This window comes from Camelus ferus, chromosome 30 (genome assembly GCF_009834535.1).
Source record: "Camelus ferus isolate YT-003-E chromosome 30, BCGSAC_Cfer_1.0, whole genome shotgun sequence".
Classification (NCBI taxonomy): Eukaryota; Metazoa; Chordata; class Mammalia; order Artiodactyla; family Camelidae; genus Camelus; species Camelus ferus.
The window spans coordinates 22,367,830-22,380,996 of NC_045725.1; the positions used below are offsets into that span (position 1 = coordinate 22,367,830).

Consider the following 13,167-nt stretch of genomic DNA (forward strand, 5'->3'; position numbering starts at 1 on the left):
AGGTGGTGTTTCCCAAAAGGCATGGAGCACCTCTGAGATGTTCTTTGAGGGAAAAAGGGGTCCGCAGATCAAGTAGATTCCGTAAACGTTTCGCACTCCATCCCTGCTTTGTGATTCAAAATACACATTACTGTTATCAAAGATCTCACAAAAAGGTGAGGATAAAGGTTGGGGGAAGTTTTGTGGTAAAGAAGCCAATTTAAACTTTACCCATTAGCCCTTAGAATCTTCCTTCCCTCCTAATACCTGTAAACAGAACACCTTTTGGGAAACAGTGATGTAGAGACGGCTTGCCGTGTTGGGGCAGCTTCTCACCTGCTCACCTCTTGGGTGTACCTCTTCTCAACCCTCCAGTGACGTCATATCAGTAGCTGGAAATGTATCATGTTGGGAGTATTTAAATCACAGAAATAAAATGGTAAAAATCAGGGCCTCCCCACCCCTCAGACTGCTGGCTGTTAAAGATTATAGGCACTCTGCTGATACCAGCCTATTTGCCTAAAGATGTTGCAAAGGGAACCAGACATTAGAATATATTTCTAAAATACTCCTTTAAAAATTTTTTTGTAACTTGTCCTCCCTGTTCAATGCAGCAGGTTTTTTTTTTAATCTTTTTTTTTAAATTGTGGTGAAACATATGTAACATAATAGTTTTCATTTTAACCTTTCATAAGCATACAATTTAATGGCATTAAATATATCACCCTCAACAAAATTTTCCGTCAGTCCCAACGAAAACTCTGTGTCAATTAAACAAGTCTCCCTTGCCTTCTTCCCCCGGCCCCATGGTAACCTCTGTTCTACTTTCTGTCTGGATGGATTTGCCTATTCTGGGCACTTCATACAAGTGGGAAGTGCAGCAGTTTTTCCTGGCACGTCTCCTGTGACCCAGTGGAGCCATCCCCGGTGTCCAGGGCGGGAAGGAGGGTGGCAGCACTCACCTGGAACGTCTTCAGTCATAGGCATCTTTATAGTCCTCCCCCTCTGCAGTTTTTGGTCCTTACATATGAATCTCTTACTGTAAACCACCTCGAAATCTCCTTTAGAGGTATTGTGTAAATAAGACAACAACATGTGATGTACATAAATGTTGAAAAGACCAATAAATTGGCTGGCTTGGAGCAGGTTGGGACTAATGAGCCAGCAAGAGGTGTCTTCAGGAGGCGCTGAACAGGAAGAAGATAAGAGTCAGGTGAGGAATAGCGCGTGTGAAGATAAACAGCAGAAGAGCAAGTGAGAGACACGATCCCAGCCCTGTGTGACCCTCCAGTTTAGAACGGGCAGCCTGGTTACCTGGAGACATAAAAGGCGACACAGATGACATTCTTCAAAGGGCCATAGTTTTGTTCTGGGGTCAGATCTTAGGTTGTAAGCCTTTTTCTTTTTTCTTTCTGTTTGGCCCCCCCACCCCCACCCCACACCCCGGGCTTGAACAGAAACACAAAAAATTCTCTAGGTTGGAATTTCCGCTTTGATATCGGTCCTGGTCTAAGGGGGAATTGTTACATTCCATTATGTGTGCTCTTAGCTTTGGTAAGTTTGACAGATAAGTTTATCTGTTTCTGAATTAAACAATTTTGTAAGTAGGTAGTTTTCTGGAATATAGATAATCTAAAAGTAGTTGAGTATTGAAAGCTTTTCTTCTCTCCCCTTTGTTTCCTTCCCTTTATTTTTATTTTATATTTTTTGGGGGGGGAGGTAATTAGATTTACTTGTTTGTTTATTTTTAGAGGAGGTACTGGGGATTGAACTTGTGTATGCTAAGCATGCACTCTACCAGTTGAGCTATACCCTCCCACCTCCCTTTATTTTTAACTCTCACTAAGTAAGAGTCTTCTAAATGCATTGAGGGTAGGGGGAAGAAACTTAAAAAAGAAAAATACATTTAAAAATTCTTTCTGAATATTCATGACACTTAATTTTGCAACAAAACGACTATTTGGGGGTTTTCAGTTATAACAACATTTTTGAACAAATAATAGAATTTGTTGTATTTTACCATAAAGTTCTGAGACTACACTGAATGCAGTAACACCCTAAGGGTTACGATCCATGAGCTGTTTTCATATTGTGATGGATTGGCACTTCCCTTAGAGAAGCTTTGAGCACGTTTGATGAGTTTTTAGAGCTATGAGGCTTGACGGGCAGAGTGAATTTTAAGTTTACGTTGAGGAAGGAGATGTGAAGTTAAGACGGTTAACGATTTTTAACAATTTAATTTTCTTGTTGAAATACTTGTACACATAGTTTAGAAAAAATGCAAACAGTATTTTCCAGTCCTCATTCCTGTAGGCAGTTAATTTCAACTCTGATCTGTTCTGTCATTAACTTTCTTATTGCTAAATAATATATACTTAGACTGCTAAATTTGGACTTCCTCATTTTAGAAATTACCCTCTGGTGATCTGTTCTCATAGAGGTTATGAGCCTGGGCTGTCTGGGAGGTCTGGGTTCTCGTCCGCCTTCTGCCCTTCACTGGCCATTTTGTCCTTAAGCAACATACTTAAACTTTCTCTGCTTAGTATATAAAACAGGAATAATACTAATAAGTAATGGCCCCCAGGCCTGCCCTTCATGTTGCAGGGCCTGGGGCAAGAGTGTGAATGGAGGCCAGATGGCTAAATATTTCAAAGGTATAATGAAATATTTAAGAGATATATTTAAATATTTAAAAGGTATATACCATATGCCTAAATATTTAAAAGGTCTAAATCAAGCTGTAGCTGTGGCCTGGCCCCTGTTCTCACCCAGGGCCTGGAGGCCTGCTCCTCCGACCTCTCCAAGACCCAAAGTCCGAAGACGGCCTCATCCTTGGACCAGCCCCGGGAGCTGAGTGACAGCAGGAGTCGGCAGGGCAGGAAGCAGGACCCCCGAGCCTACTGAGGGCTGCACGGCTCCAGCCTCCTGGGGAGCCTGGCTGTGGGTGGGTTCCCCTAACGGGATAATTGTCTTGAGCTTTTTCTGATGAAAGCTTTTCAGGCATTGTAAGCACCGCCCCAGACCTGTACCGACGTGCAGGGGCCCTGCTTCCTGGGGGCAGAGGCTGTGATCTGCGCGCACACCCCCTCCCCGGCCCCATCTTTCTCTTTCCCATAATTCCCTTTCATTTAGCCAGTTTCCAGAGTTTAAAAAAAGACAGAAGCAAAACTTCCTTATGAAACTGAAAAGAAAACAAACCAACAAACCTCCATGTTAGATAAACGGGTTGTGTAAAGCATGGGCCAGGGCAGAGGCGCCTTGTATCTAGAGGCAAAGGTGCTGAGCGCCCCATTCGCTGTTGACCGGGATTGACAAGTTAACACACAATTCTCCAGCGGTGCCTGGGGCACAGCAAGTCCTCTGCTGCTGTTTGTTGTGTTCCTTAGATTTTCTGTGTCCTGTAATTTCACCATGATGTGGACCTTTTCCTATGAGATGCTGGGCCATCAGAGGTAGACTTTTGCCAGATTTAGCAAATAAAACAAGATGCCCAGATAAACAGTGGAACATACTTCTATGCAAGATTAATCGTCATTTATCTGAAATTCAAATGTATCTGGTGGTCCTGTGAGGACCCTTTCAGTCTGAGCCTTGGCTCCTTTAGTCTTGGGAGATACATTCGTGTGTTTTTTCTTTGATGATGCCATCTCTATGTTTTCACTTTCTGAAACGCTCTTACTACTCAGATACTGGACCGACTAGACTGACTTTTATTTCATGCCTTTTTTCTCCAATTGTCCAGATCTCTTCTGGTTTTACTTTCCGGGAGATAGCCTGCTTTCCTTGACTTAATTTTTTTCACCTGCTTTATCTTTTACTTCAGTTATTAATGTTTATTCTTTATAAACATTCCTTCTTGTTCTTTGGGTGCTTCTTCATTACTTCCTGTTCTTTTTCCTCTGAGGGTATTTTTTGTCCTCGTTTTGTTCTTTTGTTTGTTTACCTTGGCCTCTTGCACGTGGGAGGCGTTCCCCAGATGTGGTGATCTTTAAGGACAGGCTGTGACAAGGTGATCGGACACTCCACCCGCACCAGCCTGTCTTCTGGGGGCTTCCCTGCGCTCAGTCATGGAGCCGGATTCTCCACTGGAGGATCCTGCAAGGCAGCACCTGGGCTCTTGCCACCGGAGCTTTTGTTTCTTAGGGTCCATTTTCCTGCCTGGGGAGTAAACTTGGCTTTTGGCCTTAGGAGTGGAGGAAAGGAAAGGCCAGATGGGGCTCCAAGTGTGGCTTCCATCCACCTGTTCCATGTTGTGGCTGCTCCCGCTGGTGCTCAGCCCTGTGTGGGGCCTGGTGTGAGTTGGGGCCCTATGAGCTGTCAGTGTGTGAATGTGGTCTGGGGTGTAGGTGGGGCCTGGGTTAGGCAGGGTCGGGTGAGGTCACAGCCAGTCCTTGGTCATGCGTGACTGGGAAGACAGAGCTTCGAAATTAAGAGAAAGGGTCATAGGACAGTCCGAGAGACATTGGGATGTTTTACTTTGAGAGTTGAAATTTTGCTGCTCTTCAAGAGGAAACTGCATTCTTTTTCCATGTGTGAGCTCCAGGTCACCCCACTGATGGCTGAGCCCTGGAGCAGGACCAGAGGCACATCTACACTAGGAAAGAGGCCAACATTCTGAGATGAAATGAGATATAATAAGGAACCAGGGCCATCGCTCTGTGAAGTAGCCAAGAACTCTCCTCTTCCTCCAATCACATTATCACCCCAAAACGACTTTACTTTCTTGTCTCAGAAACGTTTATTCACTTTTCCCTTTTTTTCCTATTTTGTTTTATTGTCTTAACAGATAGACAGAGGAAGAAAATAGCCTTTTAATGCCTATGCGTTTTGTGCTTTCCATATATATGATTTATTTTCATTTAGACGACAGTCCTATGGTATGGCTATTCTTAGTTCTCATTTTAAAGATGAGGAAATTGAGGCTCTTCCTTCAGAAAAGCCTGAGGAATGGGTTTTTCATACTTGGCTGATGGAGGGTGTGTGTGTGTGTGTGTGTGAGATTCTAGGTTAAGAAGGAGCATGGCCAAAGAAGGGAAGTTGTGTCCCCCCAAAATACTTGCATAACTGTAGCAGAACAGTGGTTGGGCTCTAGTTGGATGGGGTCTTTGGTGTCACGCTGAGTTAGGACTTAATTTGGAAGGTGATTGGAGGATTTTTAATAGAGGGGAGTGATAGATATGGTTAAAATGGAGCTTGAGGAAGACTAGGTGTAAGGTGAGATGGTCCAAAATGAGAGGAGAGGCAGGGGTTATAAAGAGCACGGATGTAACATAGCCAAGGAAAATGCTCAGGACTTGGTGAGAGAGAAGAATTTCCCATAAAAATTAAATGTATATATTTTGAGATGGTAAATTTTATGTGTATTTCATCACAATTTTGAAAAGATAAATGTGTACCTTACTCTGTTTTCCCATATGTGGGTCATTAATTACATTGGCTCTGTGATATGTGTAGATTTTAGTATTTGGTTGAGAAATCATATTACATGTAATTTATTTAAAGGGAAACCGTAATTCCCATTTTAGCCGTTAACTTTTGGAATGGTGAAACCCGCTTATATTGTTATTGTAGAAAAAAGGAAAGGCTGGCCTTGCTAGGAGACCCCTGAAAAATGACAAGAGGGGTTAAGGATTCCTTTCCTCCCATGTGAGCTGTACAACCGCATGGCCAGGAGGAGGTTCTTGTTTCGTAGGCTGTGGTTTTATATATTAAAATGTCAGTGATCCAGGAGTCGTGTTGCCCACCTTTGGGCAGAAAGAGAAACCAGATGAGTCATTTACTGGTTCTGGCCACAGACTGTCGCTAGGCTATAGTAGTGAACGATCCTCTCCATTCATTTTGTGAGCAGAGAGCACGGAGAATACAAACTTGTAGAAATTCTGTTTCTGATGAACTTTGGTTTAAAAGTTGCTAGACTGTTTTGATTATTCAGTGGCTGACCTTGAGGCAGCTTATTGGTAAGAGGATAAAATGGAAAATTAATCTCTACATACGCAGAGTTGTTATTTAAACATTCTAGTTAGGAGTTGTTTCTTGTTTATGATGGCATTTGCCAACATCCTTTGGAAGTAAAAGCATGGAAGTATCCAATCCTCTGCTCATCCCAATTCTCTTTGCATTTTAATACTCCCCCACTTTCTTAACTATTCATTATCTCTGTCTTACTCACTTTAAAAAAAAAAAAGAAAAAACCCTAAAGTCCGTGCTTTATTTAGATTTCCTCAGTTTCTACCCAGTGTCCTTTTTCTGTCCCAGGACCCCATCCAGGAGATCACATTGCGTTTAGTCATCACATCTCCTAAGCTCCTCTGGGCTGTGACAGTTTCAGACTTCCCGTCTTTTGTGACCTTGACAGTTCGGAGGAGCCCGGGTTAGGCATTTTGTAGGATGCCTCTCAGCTGGGGCTTGTCTCTGTTTTTCTCGTAGTTGGGCTGGGGTGATGTGCTTGTGGGATGACCCACGGCTCTGTCACATCCAGAGGACATCGTAGGAACCCTGTGACTTAACACTCTTGGTGCTGACCTCAGTCCCCTGGCTCGAGAGTGTTGGTGAGGCTTTTCCACACAGGAGTTAACTCTTTTCTCTCCCCTTCCCACACTGTGCTTTTTGGAGGAAAGTCATTCCAGGGTTGGGATTATTCTTACCTCCGTAAGGGTGGGGCATCTGCATAAAGTATGTGGACTTTGCCCAGGAGATTTGGCTGCTTTTCCCCACTTACTCAGTCATTTCAGTTGTTTGTATCAGTATGGACTCCTGGATGTCTGTTCTACACTCTGGGTTATAATCCGGTGCTGCCTTATTTGTCGCTCACATTGTACCGGCTTTGGCCTCTAGGGGGCTCTCTCAGCTGACCTCTGCGTCCCCCGGACATGCCCCCATCAGTGGAGTTTGTTTCCTTCTTTTTGGTTTTTTTTTGAAGCACTTCCTTAATTTCTGGTACTACAAAATGCTCCGTGCTCATTTTGTGCATTTCCTGCCCGATGCTGGGATCAGCCATTTCTCGAAGGAGTTCTGGTTCCTTTCAGCAGAGGCTGGAGTTAGAAGTCCAGATCTGGGTGCGGGCTGTCCTCACTTGCTCTTTGCCAGGTGGCTGCACCAGTGCTGGGTTCACCTTCTCCCATGATTCATTTCTTTTTCCTTTAGAATCCTTTTATAAGATTGCCCAGATTTGATTTTTACAGCTGTCAGATTTTTAGACTAGATCAGTACAGAATTACTATTCCTTAGATGGGCAATTAAACTGCTTTTATTTATTTATCTTGTGTGTTTTGAGTTTTAGGATCAACACTGCATAGGAATCTGGCTACAGATTTAGATAGAATTTGGGTCGGTAATGTTTTTGGTTTGTGATTTCTATCTTTTATTACAGTTTTTACAAGAATTTTACAGATTCATAAACCCTAGGGAGATAGTTAAAAACCTGTTAAAATTAAATTTTGAATATTTGGTTTTATCAAGGCAAAATAAGCAGATGAAATAAAATGGACTTGGGAACTAGAGGTTTGCATTTATCATTCCCAGTTTAATGTGCAGCTTAGATCATGGAGAATGCCAAGGGCAGTGGGAGACTTAAATGACGGAGATTAATTACAGTGTAGGCAACTAGAACAATATAATATTGACATCTTCAGGATGTAATTTCTTCTCTGTATTTGTTCTTAATGGAAAACCCTATCTGAGCACATGTCTTACTATTAAGCACGTGGAAACTGTAAGCTGAAAGAAATACTCTGTACTCCTTGTCTAAAACAGATGGAGATTTTCTGTTCTGTTCCCCACATCACATTAATTATTGATGGATTTCTAATTTTATTTTATTAACTAAAACTCACAATTTAGAGTTTGATAAAAAAAATTCTCGGGGCTCCTGTGGGGAAACTTATTTTTTGAGGGTCCTGAGGATTTGGAGGAGGCAGGTCTTGCCCCTGACCTTCTGTGCGTCTGCACAGGAGAGAGCGCGTCCCCTGCAGGGCGCGGAGCAGCTGCATCCTTTCTGATGTGACTGCCAAGCTTGCTGCTGCTGCTCATGGGAAGCTTTGCCCATTGGGAAGTGCCATGTCCGTTCTAGTCCTTAATTTTGCTATGGTTTGGGGGCTGCAGGGCTTAGGTGGGCTCAGGTGAGAACCGGGCCCTCTTCGTCCACCTCCCTGATCCTGACCTGCTGGGTCATTTGTGCCTCTGCTCTAATTTCGATCCCGACTGAGGCTCACAGACCTCAGCCCGTGGGTTCTGTGCTGGGCAAGGTGAGCCCCTGACCTCCGATCCCTGGTTCCTCGGCACCAGTTCCCCCGCCCGAGAGTGCACCACTGAGCTTCCTTCCTTCTCTCCTTCTCTGGCTCAGATCCAGATGCTCTGGGACCAGGAAGGTTAATGATCAGGAACTGCTCAGCCACACAGGTCTCCTGTCTGGTTGTGGGATGAAAAGAGTAAGAAAATTCCTTGGAAAGTCTCTAACCACCTGCCCTCTTTGGATGTTATGCTCCCTGTGCTTTTTGTGCCGTGTTTGATCACGACAAGGTTCCCCCGGGTATCTAGATACCAGTCCTCCCTCCCCACAGCCCTGGGGTCGGGGGCAGGCCGTTCTTCTCATTTTTAGGTGGAAAATTTTCCAGCACGAAGGAGCCAGAGAGCAAAGGGAGTGTTGGTGCTGGAAGGAAGGCGCTGGGAGGGGTGTTGTGTCTCACGCCCACTGCCTGTGTGTTGTGTAGCTGGGACGTTAAAAGCGTATTCTCTTCACCAGGGTTTGTCCACAGAAACGAATTTATTTTAGGGAGCTGTATGGATGGGTTTTGTACATTCTTGTTTATTATTAGTTAAGTGACAGGAATGTAGGTTGGTAAGTGATTTCACAGAGCGGCAGAGAGAAGTAAATAGGAAATTCATCATCTCCCTCCAGACATTCATTCATCATTCGTGAAACACATATTTCTTTTACAAATAGTAAACAAACCATATGAGGAAAATCTTAAACTTTCTCATAGTCCATAACGGAGAAATTGTATAAGAAGTCATCTTTTTGTCGCTATACGCATTAGCTAATAAATATTTGTAAAGTTGGCGGGCAGGATGTGCTTAAAGTAACTCTAATGCATAATGGCAGCAGCGAAATTGGTGCAGCTGTTTGGGAAATCATTTCAGCGTTTGTGTTCATGGGTCAGAAGAAATGACCTGTGGTTAGATCAAAATTGGGGAACTATAGCATCCCCCTTTTTGGAGATGTATAATATTTATTAGGGTGACAGAGGCTGTCCTGCTGAATGAAATCTGTTCAACGTAGAAAATCCATCACTTACTGCCTGTATTTTAGTCTTGTGTTTGTGAAAAACCTAGTAAGATCCTTCAGAACTGGTGCCTGTGCTTCCGAGCGTGTGCAGTGTTGCGTGTGAAGGGTATTTGATGTTTTCCTAGAGAAGGCGAGTGTCGTGGACAAGACAGGACTTAGAGGGAGGGACAGGGTGGGAGGGAACACCGGGGCTGTAGTGTAAGTTTGACCTACTGTGGGGAGAGTCGGGGGTGGGGGATATAAAACTGGCAATTGGAAAGGTGACTCTGAAGGTAGAGTTAGGGCTGCAGGTAGAAATGTGTGCGCCCTGCGAATGTACGTGATGGTTGTGACCATGAAGGTAGCAAAGGTAGAGGACAGTCTGGAGGGACCTGAGAGGGGAAGAGCCAGGGAGTCGGTGGGGAGGGGGCCCTGTCAGTGCTTGCAGGGTCCCTGAGAGGAAAGGACGGCTGGAAAATGAAATCCTGCTGAAAGGACACCGGCAGTGAGGACAGGCACAAGGGAACAGAGAAAGAGGGTGGGCCAGTTTTGGAGTGCTGTCCAGCTCTGAGGCACTCGCTTATTTCAGCTTAGTAGCTGTACGCCATCAAGCGAAAACATGCATTTAAAAAAAATGTGTGTGTTAGTGTTTGTGTAGGGGGAGGTAATTAGTTTTATTTATTTATTTTTAATGAGGGTACTGGGGATTGAACCCAGGACCTCATGCATGCTGAGTATGTGCTTAACCACTGAGCTATACCCTTCCCACAACATGCATCTTCATCTGACTTTTTATTTTGGAATAATTTTAACATCTAGAAAAGTTGCAAAAATAATAACCTTTCCAGGTACCCGTTACCCAGTTTTCCCTAGCTGCCTTGCATAATTTATAACATGCTAATCAAAACGAAAAAATTATTGTTGGCAAAATGCTAACAGGATTCCAGACTTTATTCAGATTTGAGCAGTTTTTCTAGTGGAGGACAGTGTTTCTGTCTCCTTCTCTGTAGCTTTACAGTCTACAGTCAAAACTGTGTTTCTAAGGTTACGTGGGTGGCTTCCTTGCCTCCCTGTCTCCTCAGCATGGGGATACGTCATCTGCTTGTAACACAGTTAGGTTCTTGGTTACACTTGGTCTGTTATTTGGGGCCTCTCCTCACTCCTGGTTGCTTTTATTTTTTTATTTACACACAGTAAAATTCTCTGGGTTTTGACAAATGCGTAGACGTGTGTATCCACTCCCGCAGCTGTGAGACTGAACGGTTCCGTCACCCCCATACCTCCCACTGCGGCCCGGACTTGGACAGCGGTTGCAGGCGAGTGGGCAGCAGAGGGGTGGGAAGGAGCTGGAGGTAGAACATCTGCCCCAGCGATGGAGCATGTGACTGCGAGGGCAGCAAAGCAAGGGTGGGGCCACCAGGTTAAGGGTGGCGGATGTCTCTTTAGCCTGAAGGTAGAGGTAATAGGAGTGGCCGGAAACTCAGGAGCCGATGACGTGCTCACGGTGAGAACCAGCTTGGAAAGGCCAGCCGTGTTGGACAGGGCGGTATGGGCAAGATCTGAAGGCAGGCGGGCCGTGGGGAGGGGTTCCTGCCTGACCCTGTTGTCTTTGAAGCTGACTGCACAAAGAAGGCAGCGTGGAGGGATTGATGAGAAGCAGCCTCTGTCGCTGGCAGGGTGGGAGTGACTGATGAGGAGAGACGGCTGGGGAGGATGCCGGGGGATGAAGAGCAGGGATCTGCCGCAGTCTTCTCTGGAGGTGTCCTCAGCAGCTGCAGAATCTGAGTGGAAAAGGCAAGAAGCTCTTTACTGCAGAGCTTCTGTTTGACCTAAGAGTGCTTGGAGTTGGAGGGTGGTGACCTTTCTGTAGAGAGGGTGATGCGAAAAGTAGGCCAAGAATTGCCAGTCAAGCTTCTGGAAGAGGCTGAGGTTTGTAGGGACCATTTACTTCTGTTCCTTGGCTTCTCCAGAGGGGTGGATGGAGGAAGGTGGGCGGCGGGTGTGGTTGGTGTGGCCTTGAGGGAAAAATGAAGGCTAACCACAGGGAAGGGGAGTGGGTCTGGATTTATTCTTGTCTTTCCCAGGGTTGGGCTCTGTGTTTATATTTCCAGAAGCAGTTTAAACTTTCACATCAGTTATATTGCAAATCAGGAACATTCGGTATTAACTGAAGAAGAAAACACTGCCTTGGCCAGAGTATCTGTGTGTCCATCTTTGATACCATCAGGATTCAGTGAAACAAGAAGATACCTTTTCTGGATAATAGCAACTGTATCAACTGATTTCTTGTTAACTCACACAGAATTAAAACACACGTTCTGTTCTTTTCACTTTATGTATGAACTGTCTTTTTGCACATGGGGAGCTACCCTGGTGGAGGCTGTTTACTTAGAAAATGAAGTTCTTTCGGCCTCAGCAGGCGTGCTGGGGGCCCCACCAGTGCTGGAAGGTGAGCGGGGTTGGGCACTTAGTGGTCCTGTGTCACACTTCTTCCCAGGGGCTGGACAGGAGCCTTAGGCCCACGTGGTGCCCTGGCTTATCGTCCACATTCGCCAGGGCCTGACTGGTGCGAGGATGAAGATAAAGTGAACACTTGTCTTTGGCACTTTGTCACTTGCACAGGGCCTTCAAGTGGCACCTATTTCTTAAGAGTTTCCATAGCTCCATGTATTACAGCTTATTTTTCCCCTCAAAGCTATACACGGATAGCCATTCGTGTATGAATATGTTTTCAAAAAAATTGTTTTTTTGAGGCCTAAGTGTCTGCCAGTCTTGGGGCCCAGTCTCTGTCCGTTCCCTACTCTTTCCTAGAGAGAAGCGCTGAGGCAGAGATGCAGCTGATCCGTTTTTTGTTTTTTGTTTTTTGTTTTTAACTGCACAAAACTGACGTCTGTTCCTAGCTGCTTTAGGAAAAGTGGAGAAGCATGAGGCAGATTTGTGTAACTGAACCTTCTTGGTATTTGGAATGGAGTCACAGAAAATATTTTTCCCTGATAAGCAATTCAATTGAAGTGAGGTAGAAGGAAATGGTCAGTTGGGGAAAAAGAGACGTGATTTCTTTTTCTCTTTTGTGGTTGAAGCAATGAAATGACGGAGAGCTGTGAAAATGCTGGAGGGGAGGGTATAGCTTAGTGGTAGAGTGTGTACTTCGCATGCACAAGGTCCGGGGTTCAATTCCTAGTACCTCAATTAAAAAAAAAAAATCCTAAAGATGAAATGGAGGTTGGTGACGGAGGACAAGCCGATGGTGTACCCATCATAATACACGGGGACAAGCAGGGACTGGGATATAGAAGGCCAGGAGAAACCAACCCCTGCTTATGTCTTTGAAGACGTGAAACGGGCTGCTAGGTCATTTTCTATGAGGAACAAATTAAATGTGAAACATTGCATGACACAAATGTATGCTGTAAGAACATTGTATATTTGAGGGGAAGATACAGTTAGAACTGTGAGTAAGAGCCATTAATCTGTTGAATTATTTCTTTGAAAAAGGTGTCAATGGCAGGATAGGTGCTAGAAAATAGTGACAAATAGAGTCCCCCAGAGGGTAGCAGACCTTATATTATTATAGTCATTCTTTGGGAAGTTTGTATAATACTGTTGAGGTTGGCCATAGACTTTGATTTGCTTTTTCTTTAGGATTATTATGACTTAGCATTTACTGATTTTCGTTAAAGAAAATGTTAAGTTTCTCCATTTGCGTGGGGAAGCTGATGCGTTGTCACTGGTCACGTTGGCCATTGCACATTCATTTTGCAGGCGTGTCTCTGGAGATTATTTGAAGTTGGGTTCAGTGGTTATGCCCGAGACGCCTATGCCGTCATCCTCTAGTTGAGAATTGGCGAATGGCTCCAGGAAGAATAGTTTTTTTTTAATTGCAAAATATAGGAAGTACAATTAAGGGGTGAATAGGTTTTTCTTGT

The 13,167-nt window shown here is 44.5% G+C and overlaps 1 protein-coding gene across 6 annotated transcripts in view; it reads left to right on the forward strand.

The window, feature by feature from the left end:
* ZNF532 (zinc finger protein 532) overlaps positions 1 to 13,167 on the forward strand; it is an 84,146-nt gene that overhangs the window by 24,021 nt on the left and 46,958 nt on the right. The window contains exon 3 of one of the 6 annotated variants that reach the window (XM_032470440.1): positions 10,436 to 10,557. The exons of the other annotated variants lie outside the window; for them this stretch is intronic. The gene's annotated coding sequence lies outside the window, so the exon portion shown is untranslated. The remainder of the gene's footprint in view (positions 1 to 10,435; positions 10,558 to 13,167) is intronic. 6 annotated transcript variants of the gene reach the window in all.